At 44.7% G+C, this 15,564-nt stretch overlaps 1 protein-coding gene across 2 annotated transcripts in view; it reads right to left on the bottom strand.

Annotated features, from left to right (window-relative positions):
* CMC2 (C-X9-C motif containing 2) overlaps positions 1-15,364 on the bottom strand; it is a 39,911-nt gene extending 24,547 nt beyond the window's left edge. The window contains exon 1 of one of the 2 annotated variants that reach the window (XM_034788482.1): positions 15,226-15,364. The gene's annotated coding sequence lies outside the window, so the exon portion shown is untranslated. The remainder of the gene's footprint in view (positions 1-15,225) is intronic. The other variant, XM_034788481.1, reaches the window with a different exon arrangement.
* Positions 15,365-15,564: the final 200 nt, after the last annotated feature.

The raw sequence follows: 15,564 nt of genomic DNA, 5'->3' as shown, positions 1-15,564 counted from the left end.
TGCTGTATAGCATATCAGTATAGGTACACCATTGAACTGCTCCATGAAGAGACATGGCCTAACACTGAAGATAAATAATCTGTTATGAGAGGGGCCCTCTGTGACCCTAAGAGCATCCCAATGCCACAGGGCAAGGGGCTTCCTGGTATGTAGCAATGCGTCTCAGCTGGCCTGCCCACCTTTGTGTGCACCCCACACACTGTTGTCATGATATTTATTTAGAAGGTGTCTTGTATCACAAACTAGTAACTCACTAGTAACTAGAATATACTCAAACTAGTAACTCACTGATCATTAGTATTCTTGCATGGTGTATGTACAGTTGACATGTAAAAAGCTATACAGATGTGCTGGAAAATATGTCCCTCAAATGTATTTGGCAGACAGCGCCTAATCCCAGTGGGTCCTAGACAAAGCAATGTTGTTTTGCAGGCTTGACTACAGTCTCCAATGTAAATGAAGATATGACCTCAGACAATGAAAAGCACATTCACATGCAAGGTAAAAAAAAGCCATCAGGCAAGCAAGTGGGGGAAGATGACCACTTAATCTCAATAGGGTTGGTGATTGCACTCACAAGAAGCCTTCCTGCCTCGTGGAACAGAATCAGTAAACTCTGGGAAGATATAAGCAAAGGCAAAAGTCATTTTATCCTTCACCTTTCAGACAAAGTAACCAAGTGCTTTGGTCTCTGCATTGGATCCTGGCTAAAGACTGGTCAGCCAGGCTGGAAGAATGACTATGGTGAGAAAACTATTTTGAATGAAAGACTCAGGGCCGGTGCAACCCATTAGGCGACCTAGGCAGTCTCCTAGGGCACTACAATTTGGGGGCAGCGACCGTGGTGGTATTTCGGTTGTGGGACCTTCCGCCGCCTCTGTGGGGGGCAGCATTTCGGGGTGGGACCTTCCGCTGCCTAGGGCGGCAGAAAAGCTGGCGGCGCTCCTGGAAAGACTAATTTATTAAATCAGATTTTAGTCTAGTTATTTGTAACCATTTCTATCCTTACTCCTTCTTCTTAGTACCACTTAAATCTATGTTCTAGTGTTAATAAATTTGTTTTACTTTTACTATACACCAACTCAGTGCTGTGTATTTCAAATGGAGGCTGTGTTAATCTCAGTTAAGCTAACAGGCTGCTGTGTACTGTCACTTTAAAAGAGCAGCAAACTTGAGAAGGTTTTGTGAGTGCTACCATGAGAGGGAACTGAGCACAGCAGAGAAATGCTTTTGGGGACAATTCTGGGTTACAAGGGTTAGTGAGATCCCCCTGCAAAGAGTAATTGAGCAGTGGAAGCCAGAGTGAGACTTTCTTGCTTGTATGGTGGCTGTTGGTGACATGGCTGTGAGCTACAGCTGTACAGCATTTAAGGCACCCAGAGTTGCAAGACTGAACCCCTTACTGGCCTGGGTGAATCCCAAAGCATCACACCTTCCACATCAGGGTTAGATTTGCTGAGTAAGTGCCTGACCCTGCAATCAGTTCTTCAAAGAACTCCACATAGGAATAAACATATATACAAGAGTAACTGTTGACAACAGTTGAGACTGAAGGGAATATTGCAAGTTATCAGGGCTAGTCTACACTGGCAACGTTAAAGCGTTGCCGCAGCAGTGCTTTAATGTGGCTTCTGTAGTCGCAACAGAGTGCTTGGAGAGAGCTCTCCCAGCGCTCTAAAAAAAACCCACCTCCATAAGAGGCGTAGCTACAAGCGCTGATGCACTCTCTGCACTGGTGCTTTACAGCGCTGAAACTTGCTGCGCTCAGAGGGGTGTTTTTTCACACCCCTGAGCGCTGTAAATTGCCAGTGTAGACAAGCCCTCACTATAGTTAGAATAGCTACTTCAGAGTTACCTAAGAGCTTTGGCATCTGATGTTGTTACTAACCTTCCCTTCACAAGCAATTACTCAGAACAAAAACTTGTTAACTTGTCTTTAATGCAAGAGGCTGTGCTTAACTAAGGAGGCAACTTAATTGGGACATCTCCCGGAGAAACAGTACTGCCTAATGAAATAAATAGCAATGACTTCTGCCAGAAGCAAAAACTCCACTTAATGAGGATCCATTCAACCAATGGCAAGGAGTTAATATCTGGTGAATCACCCTTTAATAGAAATTCTAAAATCCAGTTCCTATTAGAAATTGTCATAAAAATAGAGGGACATGAGGTCAAAAGTCGTTTTTCAACATCGCCTTCCTTAGCTATGTCACTACCATTACCTTTGATTAAAACTGAAAGGATCTTCAAAAATCAAATACTATTAATCATTCATGTTTTGTTTATTTTTGGTACTTCACTCCCTTGGACAATGAAAACACAATGGTCAGTTTCACTGTAAGTTACTCACATTGCAATAGCCACATTTGGGGCACAAACAACTCATTTTTATGTTTAAAGCCAACCCCTTCCATCACTATAGAACAAAATATTTTAATTGAAATTCTCTTCATTCAAGTTTTTGAAATTTTCTTTTTGAAAGCCACACAGAAAAGCTGAATTTTGGGCCCAAAAGTATCTAGCAGTGTCCCTTTCAGGAGGAAGGAAAGAGTCAGTATTTTGTACAATGTGGTATTTTATTTAATTTTTAGTTGTCATTTTAAGAAATAATCTCTCCTCTCACAGAGGCCAGTCACTTAGATCTTGTTTAAAAACTAAGCTTTCCCCTGCTTGGAATGGCAGAGAATTCTACAACTTTTCAGCCCCAATAGGTATCATGAGTGAGAATGCTAGTATAAACCACGCTCCAGGCAACCACTGCTGTTCTAACCACTGTATCATCAACGCTGACATTTTAAGCACCATTAGATGACAGTTAGACTTTCAGGTTAAACAACAGTGCTTAAAATGATGATGTTCAGCTAAAGTCCTGTCTGCACTAGCGATCCCGCTATTTCTACCAACTGTGCAACTGAACTGGTGATGGGAAGTTTGGGGCCAGAAAGATTACACACTCTCAATCAAGCCAATACACTGCCCAGCAGGGACTCTAAGCCTTAAAGACATGTCTACACAGCAAAGAAAAATCCACCAACTGACTCAGGATCCGGGGGCTCAGGCTGCAGCGCTGTTTCACTGCTGTGTAAACTTCTAAGCTTGAGCGGGAGCCTGGGTCTCCCACCCCGCAGGGTCCTAGAGCCCAGAAGTTTACACAGCAATAAAACAGCCCCACAGCCCAACCCTCAGGAGCCCGAGTCAGCTAGCATGGGCCAGCCATGGGTGTCTCAGTGGTGTGTAGACATACCCTAACAGTCTATAATGCTCACAGAATAAATTTACACAAATCCAAGCAACATGGAAGCCTCTTAATTTTCCAGCCTCTGAAATAGTCTCCCTGTTGCCACAATGAGAAAAAAACCCAGTTACCTACCTTTCTTAACTGTTGTTCTTCTAGGTGTGCTGCTCATGTCCATTCCATGTTAGGTGTGTGCACGCTGCATGTACCACTGATGGAAATTTTTCCCCTAGTGGTATCCATAGGGTCGACTCTGGCGCCCTCTGGAGTGCTGTGCTCATGCGCCATTATATGAAGTGCCACCAGCCCTACACCTTCTCAGTTCCTTTTTGCTGTCAGCTCCAATGGCAAGTAGGAGATTGGATCATAGAATGAACATGAGCAACATATCTCAAAGAACAACAGTTACAAAAGGTAGGTAACCATTTTTTCCTCTTCGAGAGCTTGCTCATGTCGATTCCATGTTAGGTGACTCACAAGCAGTATCCCTGGAGGTGGGCTCGGAGTTCATGGTCTTGCGGCTTGCAGCACTGCTCTACCAAAACTTGAGTCATCCTGTGCCTGCTGTGTAATGGCATAATGGGACGCAAATGGAGGTGGGGCACACATACCTAACATGGAATCAACATGAGCAAGCACTTGAAGAATACACCTCTACCCCAATATAACGCGACCCGATATAACACGAATTCGGATATAACCGGTAAAGCAGTGCTCCCGGGGGGAAAAGGGGGAGGGCGGGGTTGCGCACTCCAGCGGATCAAACCAAATTCAATATATCGCGGTTTCACCTATAAGGCGGTAAGATTTTTTGGCTCCCGAGGACAGCGTTATATCGGGGTAAAGGTGTATTTACATTCTTTGAAGTGTTTTAAACAATCCTCTACATTAATATAATTGTGGTATTTTCTTTCAAGCCTCTCCTCCACATTATTGTGTGAAAATCTAATACTACGCTATACTCCTAATGCAGCAAAATTTGAACTAAACAAATTGCTAAATGTTCCTTTCAGAAAATTAACAAGTGAACCTAAAACTGCAGCTGACAGACCCAGTATCTGCATCCAACTAAGGCCAGGTCTACACTATAAATTTACAATGGTATAACTACAGTATAACGGTATGAAAAATCCACACCCCTGAGTGTCGTAGTTATACCAACCTAACCCCCTGTGTAGACAACTGAGTTGACAGGATGGCTTCTCCCATTGACATAGCTACCCGCCTCTCGCGGAAGTGGAGTACCTACACCAAAGAGAGAAGTCCTCCCGCCGGAGAAGGTATTGTCTTCATTGAAGCGCTGCACCAGTACAGCTGTTCCACTGCAACCTTTACGCGTAGACATGCCCTAAGTGATTCAAGTAAGAACTCTGCCATGCCACTACCAATTTTTGGTTGCACACCATAGTAAGTCAGTGTTTCTAATTTGTAGAGCCCTGCGTGGACATATATAAAGTGGATATTTGTGGATTTGCAAGGCTCCACTAATTTGTCCATGGATTTTCCTCATAGCATTAGCTAACATTTTGGAGTGCTCTTCAGTGATTATGTATTACTATAATAGGTGTAAGACTGACTGGTGGTGTGTGTCAGTGATTTGATAATCAGCTTGCAGTCTCAATCAGTCTTCTGCCAGTGGTGTCATCTTGATCAGTTCTCTCAGGTCTTGCCTACACTACAAAGTTTTGTCAGGAGGTGTACACACTACAAAGCTATTTTTGGCGGAAAAATCCTGCTGATTTGCTGACAAAATAAAACCACCTCAACCAGAGACATAAAGCCTTTTGCGACAAAGCATTGTTGTAATCCATCTGACAGAACTGGCTTCCGCCAGTATCCCACAATGCTGTGACCGCTCTGCTCACTGTTTTGATCTCTGCTGCCCTGCAGGAATGCACCCCTCCCCTTTCAAAGTTCCAGGAAGCATCTGACAGCTGAGTGTGCTGCTCCCTTTGTGGAACAAAGAACAAATCATTGGAATGCTCCTGTTCTGCCCTGCTCTAGGAACACAGTGGCAGGCAGACTGCTGCTGCGGGGGGGTGGGGAGAGGGACAGCTGTGCTGCTTTGACATTCCTCAACACGGAGAGCTCGCAGGGCTCCCGGCAGCTGAGGAGGCTGTGGGGAGGGAATCACAAACTGCTTCGGGAGACACTGCTGTGCAGAACAGAGCAGGGGGGCTGACTTGGGGGGGTGTCCCCCTCCTCCTTCCTCAGAATAGGTCAGTCAGCCTGCTGTCTCCCCCAACCTAGACACACCACTCTCCTCTCCCACTCCCCACCTCCTTCAGTTGAAAAAGCAGCTGATAATCTAGTAGGATGCCCCTGGAAGGATGGGATTGAGAAACCTGCATCATGTGACACTGTCCCTGCCTCAGGGAGGCATTGCAAACCCTTCCGAAAGCACCCTGCGGCCAGTTGCACAGTGGGATAGCTACCATAGCGCACTGCTCTCTGTGTCGATGCAAGAGCTGCTAGTGTGGATGCACTCTGCCGACACAAGGAACTAGTGTGGACATGCAACAGCGGTTTAATTAAAATGCTTTTATTAAAGCAGCATAACTTTTGCCAACAAAACTTTGCAGTGTAGACAAGGCCTCAGAAATAGAAAGCACTGACTAACACTCCAATGAAGTAAACAGCACAACAGAAGGGAGGGAAGCATGACAATAGAAAGGTCATTCCCATTCTTCATTTAGAATGGATTAGTAGTGTAATTCATATAAAGAAACTATTTTCATATGAAGTGAGAAAAGGCAGATAGCATAAACAGATGTCTGTTCAAAGCTACATTTCCCCAAGTAAGTCTTCTAGTGCCCAGATCTTATTCACGAGTTGTTCCATTGAGTTCACCTAGGATTTACAGAATACATAATCACTCAGCTTTGTAACATTAGTCCTCTTCAAATTATCTCTTATCAGATAATGTTCAGTCATTAACTTACCAAATAAAGTCGTGTTCAGCCAAAGTAAGAAAACTGTTAGATTAATCATTCCTGAAAAACATTTAGATAGCCCTGACACAATGAACTCTTTAAATGGGAGGAGACTAACCAGATACCCTCACTGTAACGTATCAGAGGGGTAGCCGTGTTAGTCTGAATCTGTAAAAAGCAACAGAGGGTCTTGTGGCACCTTTAAGACTAACAGAAGTATTGGGAGCATAAGCTTTCGTGGGTAAGAATCTCACTTCTTCACAAGACCCTCTGTTGCTCCTCACTGTAACGTATTTCATGATAGACACCTCGTACTTGTAGATCTCCTTCCACTTCCCGTATAGTGACATGGCGGGGCCGGGGGGCGCGGGCAGGGGCCACGGGCAGCCGGCGAGGGGCCAAGGGCCCAGGTGAGGCGCGCGCGGGGTGGGGTGGGGGTGTCTCGGTCCAAGTGAGGCCTGAGAGACGCCGAGCGGGGCCTACGGAAGCCGGGCCGAGCGGGGGGACGCAGGTGTAGGGCGCCGCCGGCTCCTGGCCCCGAGTCCCGGCTTCCAAACCCGGAGACACTGCAAGCCAAAACATGAACGAAGAAGTGGGCTGTAGTCCACGAAAGCTCATGCTCTAATAAATTTGTTAGTCTCTAAGGTGCCACAAGTACTCCTGTTCTTTTTGCGGATACAGACTAACACGGCTGCTACTCTGAAACATGAGTATGCTTGCAGTTCATCATTACATTCTTCAAAGCTTAGTCAGCAATCTCAAATTGCATTGTTGACTATGTGTACCAAGTTAACATATTTATAATATGGGTAAAATAAGCCACCTCAAATGATGGTTGGAAGACTTAATTAGCATCTGTTAAATGCTTTGAGATCCTTGAATGATTGGTGCTTTAAATGCTAAGTATTATTTATGTTCACGAGTAAGCCTATGAGAGATGAGGAGCTGATGATTTCAAGGTGGATGTGACAGACCTACATGTGAGAAAATGCACAACGACTGGTGGTCAGGAATACTATGTGACAGGAGAAATTTCAAGAGTAACAAAGGAAGCACTGGGGGAAGATTGCTAGTTTCCTTGTAAAAACCCTAAAAAATTATTCTAAGATAGTAAATAGCTTGTCAGTAGTGAACAAATCAATGTAGGTAGAATTTTAACACAGGTGAAAACTTACTAAGATATTAAGAATGGAGTGATGCTTGAAGAATTTTTAGCAGTGAATGTTTGGAAAGAACTTTTTTTATATGTATAAATTGCTCTGAGAGATCTATTAACAGAAATGCTGGATAAAGAATATCAAGGGAAACAAGCAATTGCTCTGAAAGAAATATTAGCAGTAAAGCACAAGGATAATATTAGGAAAGTAGAGCAATTGCTCTGGGAGAAAAATGGGTTTTAAAATGCTAGGCAAACACCATTAAGATCTGAAGTGATTATTTGGAGAGATGTATAAAAGATGAAGTCTGTGCATTTATTTAGAGATGCTAGTATATTTCATCATGGGGCAGCACTAACTGCTGAGACAGGACACAAATTGGTAAGCTCCTAGGATTTCTCTTTAAGAATCTTGCTAATCTTGTTAATTTTCCATATTTCTCTTTCCATATTTGGCAACCACAATACAGATAATAGTTGTATAATGAGTTTGGTGGAGAATGCCAAAAGGAGCTAAAGATAAACACTAACAGGTCAGTTTCCTCCTAACTTTCTGAACGAGCTTTTAATGGAACAGACTGAATCAAAAATGACCATGCAGGTAGCAATGCTTTTTACTGAATGCTCAGTTAGATAAGATGAGGGAGATGGGAAAAGAAGAGGTCATATTTGGGAATCTCAAAGCTAAGGCAGGTACTCTGAAAAGCTATCATCCTTGACGGGATGACATACTATCTCTAGCCTCAAAGATACAGCCCATGCTCCAAAAATCTGAATCACTCTTAAGGTCCACAATTTTCTTTGCCATAATTTAGCAATTCTGGGTATTACTTGCTCTAAGTAAATTGTCCCTACATAGGCCCACCAGAGGGAACCAAGTGGAAGGATGTAACCTGCTTTATGGAGATTTGGGTATCTGAGATGTTAAATTTTAACACAACACACTATCCAATATGCGCAGGAGGTATTCAAAATCCCAATGAGAAGCAAACTGAGAGAGGGGGAAGGTAAAATAAGGACATCTTTGTTTCAGTTAAGAGACAGGACTGACTGTGCAAGAGATCCATCTGATTTATCGGACTTCTCTTTTTAGACATCTTCCTATAACAACATGAGCCTGGCTACGTAAGTCAAAATACACTATTTAAAAAAAAAATTAAAAATCTAGTAAAAAATTGTGGTCCTATATTCCAGCAAATTCAGTATCATGTGACCAGAACTCCTTTTTTTAGGATGCTGGTTCTGCAGAAAAGCGCCTGAACAGAATAATGAAAAAAGCCAAGGCAAACAAGACTAATCAGAAATTGAAGTCTCAGGAGGATAATGACTGCTTCAAAAAATACATAGTGATTCAAGTTTAATTTTAAACTAGACAGAAAACTATTAGAAACAGACTATTTACAGAGAAAGACTATGAGAGGTATTAATTTTTAAAAATTAGTTGTACTGCAGTAGCATCGAGAATTCCCAGACAGGGTCTGGGCGCCATTGTGCTAGACACAAAGACACCCCCTGCCTTCAACGGCTTTTAAATCTTGGAGTCAAGAGGAGACCGACAGTTGAACTAAACAGAAACAGGGTGCGAATGAGTAGGAGGATGAGATAACAAAATTAACAGTTTATAAAACTAGAACTTTAAGTTCGCCACTTGCCCAACCAATGCAAGTAGTGATTTGCAGGCATCACGGCAGAGGTAGACTTTAAGTAAGGGTTTAGAACAGGGGTCGGCAACGTTCGGCACACGGCTCACCAGGGTAAGCACCCTAGCGGGCCGGGCCAGATTATTTACCTGCTGACGCGGCAGGTTCGGCCGATCGCGGCCCCCACTGGCCGCGGTTCACCATCCCGGGCCAATGGGGGCGGCGGGAAGCGGCGCGGGCCGAGGGATGTGCTGGCCGCGGCTTCCCACCGCCCCCATTGGCCCTGGACGGCGAACCATAAAGCATAAGCATAAGCTTTCATGGGCAAGAACCTCTTGCATCTGAAGAAGTGAGGTTCTTACCCACGAAAGCCTCTGCTCCCAATACTTCCGTTAGTCTTAAAGGTGCCACAGGACCCTCTGTTGCTTTTTACAGATTCAGACTAACACGGCTACCCCTCTGATTCTTTTAGTTACTGTTTTATTCGCCTCCACTTATGTCAACAGAGAACTTGAGCTTGACTGTTCCCTGAGCTTCAAGAAGAGATTTAAAATTGTGTCAAGATCAGATCTTCAACTTCAAGATATTCAAGAACACTACATAAATTTTACTCCTGACTTACTTGAGAAAGGGAGAAGTTTTATAATACAGCATTATTATTAAATGTGTCTTTGCCTCCTTACAGGAAAAATGGAGTAGTCTTCAACTCCTCTGGGACTGTCCATTAACCCTTTTTTGCCAAAGAAAACCCAAATTCAGAAATCCCTCTGAATATATTTTTTTCAAAATTCCAATTATTAACATCTTAATTTGAAGTCATAAGAGAAAAATAGAGACGAGCCCCTATAGCAACAATCCTGAAACATATAGGTATTTTAAGCTCATAAAGACCTCCCCATAAAAAGTTTTCTTGATTCTTCCAGGTTGCCAAGAAATGAATTATATCTATTCTTTGTATTCATAGACTCATAGACTCATAGACATTAAGGTCAGAAGGGACCATTATGATCATCTGGTCTGACCCCCTGCATGCCGCAGGCCGCTAGACCCTTCCCTGTACTCTACCGTTGAAGTCCCCAGTCCTGTGTTTTAGTGACTTCAATCGGCTGAGACCCTCCTGCTAGTGATCCCTGCCCCATGCTGCGGAGGAAGGCGAAAAACCTCCAGAGGCTCGGCCAATCTACCCTGGAGGAAAATTCCTTCCCGACCCCAAATATGGCGATCAGTAATACCCCGAGCATATAGGCAAGAGTCTCTAGCCTGACCCTTGTTGGCCATTATGTTGTTCATGTACCATTGCTTGGTTTTCCTTGACTACTATGTTTTATCATTAAACCATTCCCTCCATAAACTTATCCAACTTAATCTTAAAACCAGACAGGTCCGTCGCCCCCACCGTTTCCCTCGGAAGGCCGTTCCAATATTTCACCCCTCTGACGGTCAGAAACCTTCGTCTAATTTCTAGCCTAAACTTCCCCCCGGCCAGTTTGTATCCATTCGTTCTCGTGTCCACATTAGTACTAAACTGGAATAATTCCTCTCCCTCCCTTGTATTAACCCCTCTGATATATTTAAAGATAGCAATCATATCCCCCCTCAGCCTTCGCTTTGTCAGACTAAACAACCCAAGCTCCTCTAATCTCTTTTCATACGACAGGTTTTCCATTCCTCTGATCATCTTAGTCGCCCTTCTCTGCACCCGTTCCAGTTTGAGTTCATCTTTTTTAAACATTGGAGACCAGAACTGCACACAGTACTCCAAATGAGGTCTCACCAGTGCCTTATACAACAGTTCAACAAAACAAATATTGAAACAATGTTGTGTTAAAAAGAAACCTGCAAGTGTAGGGAAGTTCATGATAAGATACTAAATATCCAAAATATAGACAAAAAAACATAACATAAATAGGCAGATTTGTAGTCCCCAAATATTGGACCAAGTAACTGAGCATCCTGCCATCTGCTACACTCTCCCTGCTAGGGTAGAGGGCAAGAAACCAGGAAACTAGGTTGGATCAGCATTTCCATCTGGTCCCCATCCAGACCCCAACATGGAGCCAGAAGCAATCCGAGCCAGGTGTTAGGGGGAAGAAGACCAGGAGATCTGGTTCCTTCATTTTCCAGACCCAAATATGGGTTTGAGGAGCAACAGGAACCTAGAGAGCTCCTTCCCTCCCTCCCCAGACACCTTCATAAGACCAGACACAGCTACATAGGATGAAAGCAGAGGCGCCAACTTTCTAATTTCCCCGGGGATGCTCGACCTCTGCTCTACACTAGGCCCTGCCCCCACTCCATCCCTTCTCCCAAGACCTCACCCCCACCTTGCCTCTTCCCACCTCCAACCCACCCCCGCCCTTCTTCCTGCCCCACTCTTCCCCCTCCCCCCCAGCACGCCACTGAACAGCTGATCATGGCAGGCAACAGGCGCTGGGAGAGGGGAGGAGCTGATTGGCAGGACCACTATTTTTTTCCTGTGGATGCTCCAGCCCTGGAGTAATCACAGAGTCAGCGCCTATGGATGAAAGTTCCTTAATCACAGAGATTCCTCTGCAGTTCTCAACAAGTAGCTTAGAAGTTAGCAGGTCTTATTTCAGTACTGCCGCTGTTAGGCAGACATGCACCCAGAGGGAGATGGCCACAAGTGTGTTTGATATTGCTGCTCATGGGCCACCTATCTGCCCTTGCTGACCCTTATAACATCAGCAGGGAAACAGAAAAAAACTCTATGTGAATCGTAAAAAACAAACAACAACAAAAACAAAAATCTACTGAGGACATGCTGTTTAAAAGAATACCCTAAAAAACTTGCATTTAAAACAAAAATCTATTTAGAAAATTCAGGTTGACAGTATCCTTTAACCTTTAATCAAAAGGTAGAAAATGCCCTATGACACCTAAATAAAATGTTTATTATTCCCGCATAATAGGTAATTCCCATTAATACTTAAAAGGAAGCTCTCAGGTTAAAATATATTTTTAAAAAGCATTACTGTTAAAAACACTTAAATTTTAAGTAGCATTTTTAGTATCACTGACACTGTTTGTTCAGCTATTTTCCATTGATTAATCTATTTTAATTGTCCAACCTCAGCAAGTTTCACTTTGTTCTAGTGCATATTTGGATGGAAGGCACTGAAGAAGAATGTTCAAATCCAGATAAAACTGCTTTCCTTGATTCTCCTGCCACCCACACATACTTCATGAAAATATTTGTTAATAGTAGGCATCGTGATGCCTTTTCCCCTAAACTTTCTGACACTGTCTGTATAAACATGTTGCACACACATATTAAGGAAACAAAGGGTCCTTATGATATTCCTCAATTTTGGAGATAGAGGAAAGCCTAAGGGGTTTAATTCTGCACTTGATTTATTTTCACCTCAGGGAAACTCTTGCATTTATACAGATTCTACCTTAAAACCTGCCTCCATGTTTTTCATCTAGCATAACACAAAAATCAGCACCAAGTTTAAACATCTCAGCTGACTCATAGTACATTTTTATTATATCTGAGCTCCATGTGTCATTAGATTGTTTGATCATCAATCCTGCTTTTAAAGCATTTGCAATATACTTTACAAAAAGGATAAGGATGTCCACATGGTGGCGTAGTAGCCATGAAAAGTAAGAACTAATGATGACTCTAGAAAGAGAGTGTAGCTAACCAAATTAACTATGGAAGTGCAAAACAGATTGGTCAGGGTTTGTTTTTTGAGTTTTCACTAACAATACTGTTTGGCTTTCTAGCACTGTTTTTATTAACTTTAATTAACGTGTTCATTATGTTATACACAACTTTAAAGACAAAAAAAATAGATTTTGGACCTAAACTACTTGTTAGTATTACTTTAAAACACTTATCATGTCAAGGTTGCAAAGTTGTAGATGATAACTGTTAATTTTCATACAAATTACTAAAAAAAATATAACAATGGATATGTGCTTGAAAACTTCATAAATGCAGCCAGTAATTAAGTTTCCATTCAAGTAACATTGACTCATTTCCCAGAGAACTCAAAGTTAAGGACAATCTGCCCTTAGCACAGCATACCCACATCACTGAAAGTTATGTCAGAATATATAAACATCACACTATTCTATTATACCGAGACACCGTATTAGGCAAATTAAGAATAACCCCTACATTTTCCAGCAAATGCACTATATTACAGTTAATTTATGTGTTGTATTGGGATACATCTGTGAAAGCTGGGTTGCATACATCTTATACATTAGGCTAGGGTAGGGGTGGGCAAACTACGGCCCGTGGGCTAGATCCAGCCTGTCAGGGCTTTGGATCCGGCCTGCGGGATTGCCACCCCCATGGCGCCGCGGGGCTAAGGTAGGCTCCCTGGCCCCACGCCGCTCCCGGAAGTGGCCACCACCATGCCCCTGTGGCCCCTGGGGGAGGGGGAGGGGCAGAGGGCTCCGCGCGCAGCCCTCGCCTGAGGGTACCTCCCCTGCAGCTCCCATTGGCCGGGAACAGGGACACCACGGCCAATGGGAACTTCGGGGGAGGTACCCACAGGTGAGGGCTGCGCACAGAGCCCTCTGCCCCTCCACACACACACACACTCCCTCAGGGGCCGCAGGGGCGTGGTGGTGGCCGCTTCCGGGAGCAGCGCGGGGCCAGGGCAGGCAGGGAGCCTGCCTTAGCCCCACTGCCACCCCAAAGCCGCTCAAAGTAAGCAGCGCAGGGCCGGAGCCCACACCCCAAACCTCTCCTGCATCCCGCACCCCAACCTCCTGCCACATCCCTCCTTCACCCCAACCCCCTGCTCTGAGCTCCCTCCCGCACTCCCTCCTGTACCCCAACCCCTTGTCCTGAGCCCCTTCCTGCACACTGCACCCCCTCACACACCCGCTCCTGCACCCCAACCGTACATTCATGGCCCTGCATGCAATTTCCCCACCCAGATGTGTCCCTCGGGCCAAAAAGTTTGCCCACGCTGGACTAGGACATGCTAAGGACGTACTGTTTCTACTGAACACCATAAGTTTTAAACATACCGACAAATGTTTGCTGCTTTATTTACTACTATACTAGATTATCAAATCAAACTGCAAGGGTGTATTTTCATCAATTCTGCTGACAGGTGTTTTACCAGGCCATTCTCTACTTGTCAAGATGCATTCATTAGCTCAGAACCACAGAAAGATGACAGTTCATGTAATGGAATTTTTTTTCCTTGAATGCTTTCAACATTTTATTGCCACATTCAATGAATCATGCTTTGGAAATCAATGTTGTATAACACAAGTTTATTGCAGCTAGCTCTCTCTCGCTTTGTAATCACTCTTATGCACATTCTTTTGTGAGACTATTTTTTCCTCTAATTGTCAAGTAATCCTTGGAGACAGAAAGTGGTTTGTTAAATTTGTTGACACCCACATTGGTGACATACCATGCCCCAATAGGAATGCAAACCACTGTAGAATGAAGAGACCCCAGGGATGGGCTCGGCATAGGAACATAAACAGAAGAAAAGGGACACAGAGGAGGGGGCTGGCCAGTTTGGGTAGACTGCTCCCATATTTTAAGGCTTAAGCTGTATGATAAACCAGGATAGACAATAGATGGACAGTGGGCCAAAGCCGAACTGCCAGATGCTTTTGAACAGACCGCATTTTTTTATTTACTTATTAATTTAATTTAATGCTGGAGCGGGTGACATGGCAGTGAGGTGAAGCACAGTACAGATCAGGGATCATCAACTATTTTTTGTCAGCATCCAAATTTCTTGGTCAAGATATAGGCAAGGTCCAGACTCCAAGAGAAACCTTTTTCACACAGCAGATAAACCTGCAGCCTGCCTGTACCCCTAGCTAAAGAAGAAAGGAGGGTTTGTTTGTTTTGCGGCAGGGGCCCCCTTTTCTCCTGTGGGAGGGGCCTGGAGAGATTCAGTCTCCCCTCTTCGAGGGGTCAACCCTCTTTACTTGCGTGTGCCTGGGCACATGGGGGTGTCTATCCCCATCAGATGGGGGAGTGAGCCCCTTCTCCTCCCCGTGAGAGAATGGAAGGGGTTAGTGTGTGTCCCCCCCCCCCTCCAAGCCTCCCATGCTCTGACCGGTGCGCATGCAGGGGAGGGGCCACCCACGTCTCCCGTGTCTATGAAAGTAGAACTGGAGAGGAGTGAACACCTCGGGGGCGGGGGGGAGGAGAAGAGGAGCCAGCGCCCCTGAGTCAGAGGGGAAGGGGAGTTAACAGGCGGGAGTCAGGGCGGCTGGCCCCTCCCCTCTCAGCCTCGTTTCACTTACTCCAATCCCGGGGAGAAGAAAACTCCGTCAGGAGAAAAAGCCGGGCCCCAGCGACAGCCACTTTTCACCTCAGGACTGACAAGTACAACCCAGCTGGGGGCGGGGGAAGCGGTCATGACCCGGAAATAGATGGGACTTCGGAAGTGAAGGCCCTGCGAAGTAGCGGTCACTGGGGGCGGAGCCTACGGCAGGACGCAGCTCTCACAAAGCGCATGCCCCAAGGGGGGGGAAGAGAGACACGAAACAGCGCTTGTGATTGGACCATTCAAATGTAGGAAGCTGGATGATTGGGTGCTTCGAAGGTGTGGGCGTGGCTGGCGGGAAAGAGCGGGCAGTTTG

This window comes from Trachemys scripta, chromosome 13 (assembly GCF_013100865.1).
Source record: "Trachemys scripta elegans isolate TJP31775 chromosome 13, CAS_Tse_1.0, whole genome shotgun sequence".
Taxonomy (NCBI): domain Eukaryota; kingdom Metazoa; phylum Chordata; order Testudines; family Emydidae; genus Trachemys; species Trachemys scripta.
The sequence above is the reverse complement of the archived record's forward strand: the minus strand, read 5'-3'. Positions and strand labels throughout refer to the sequence as shown.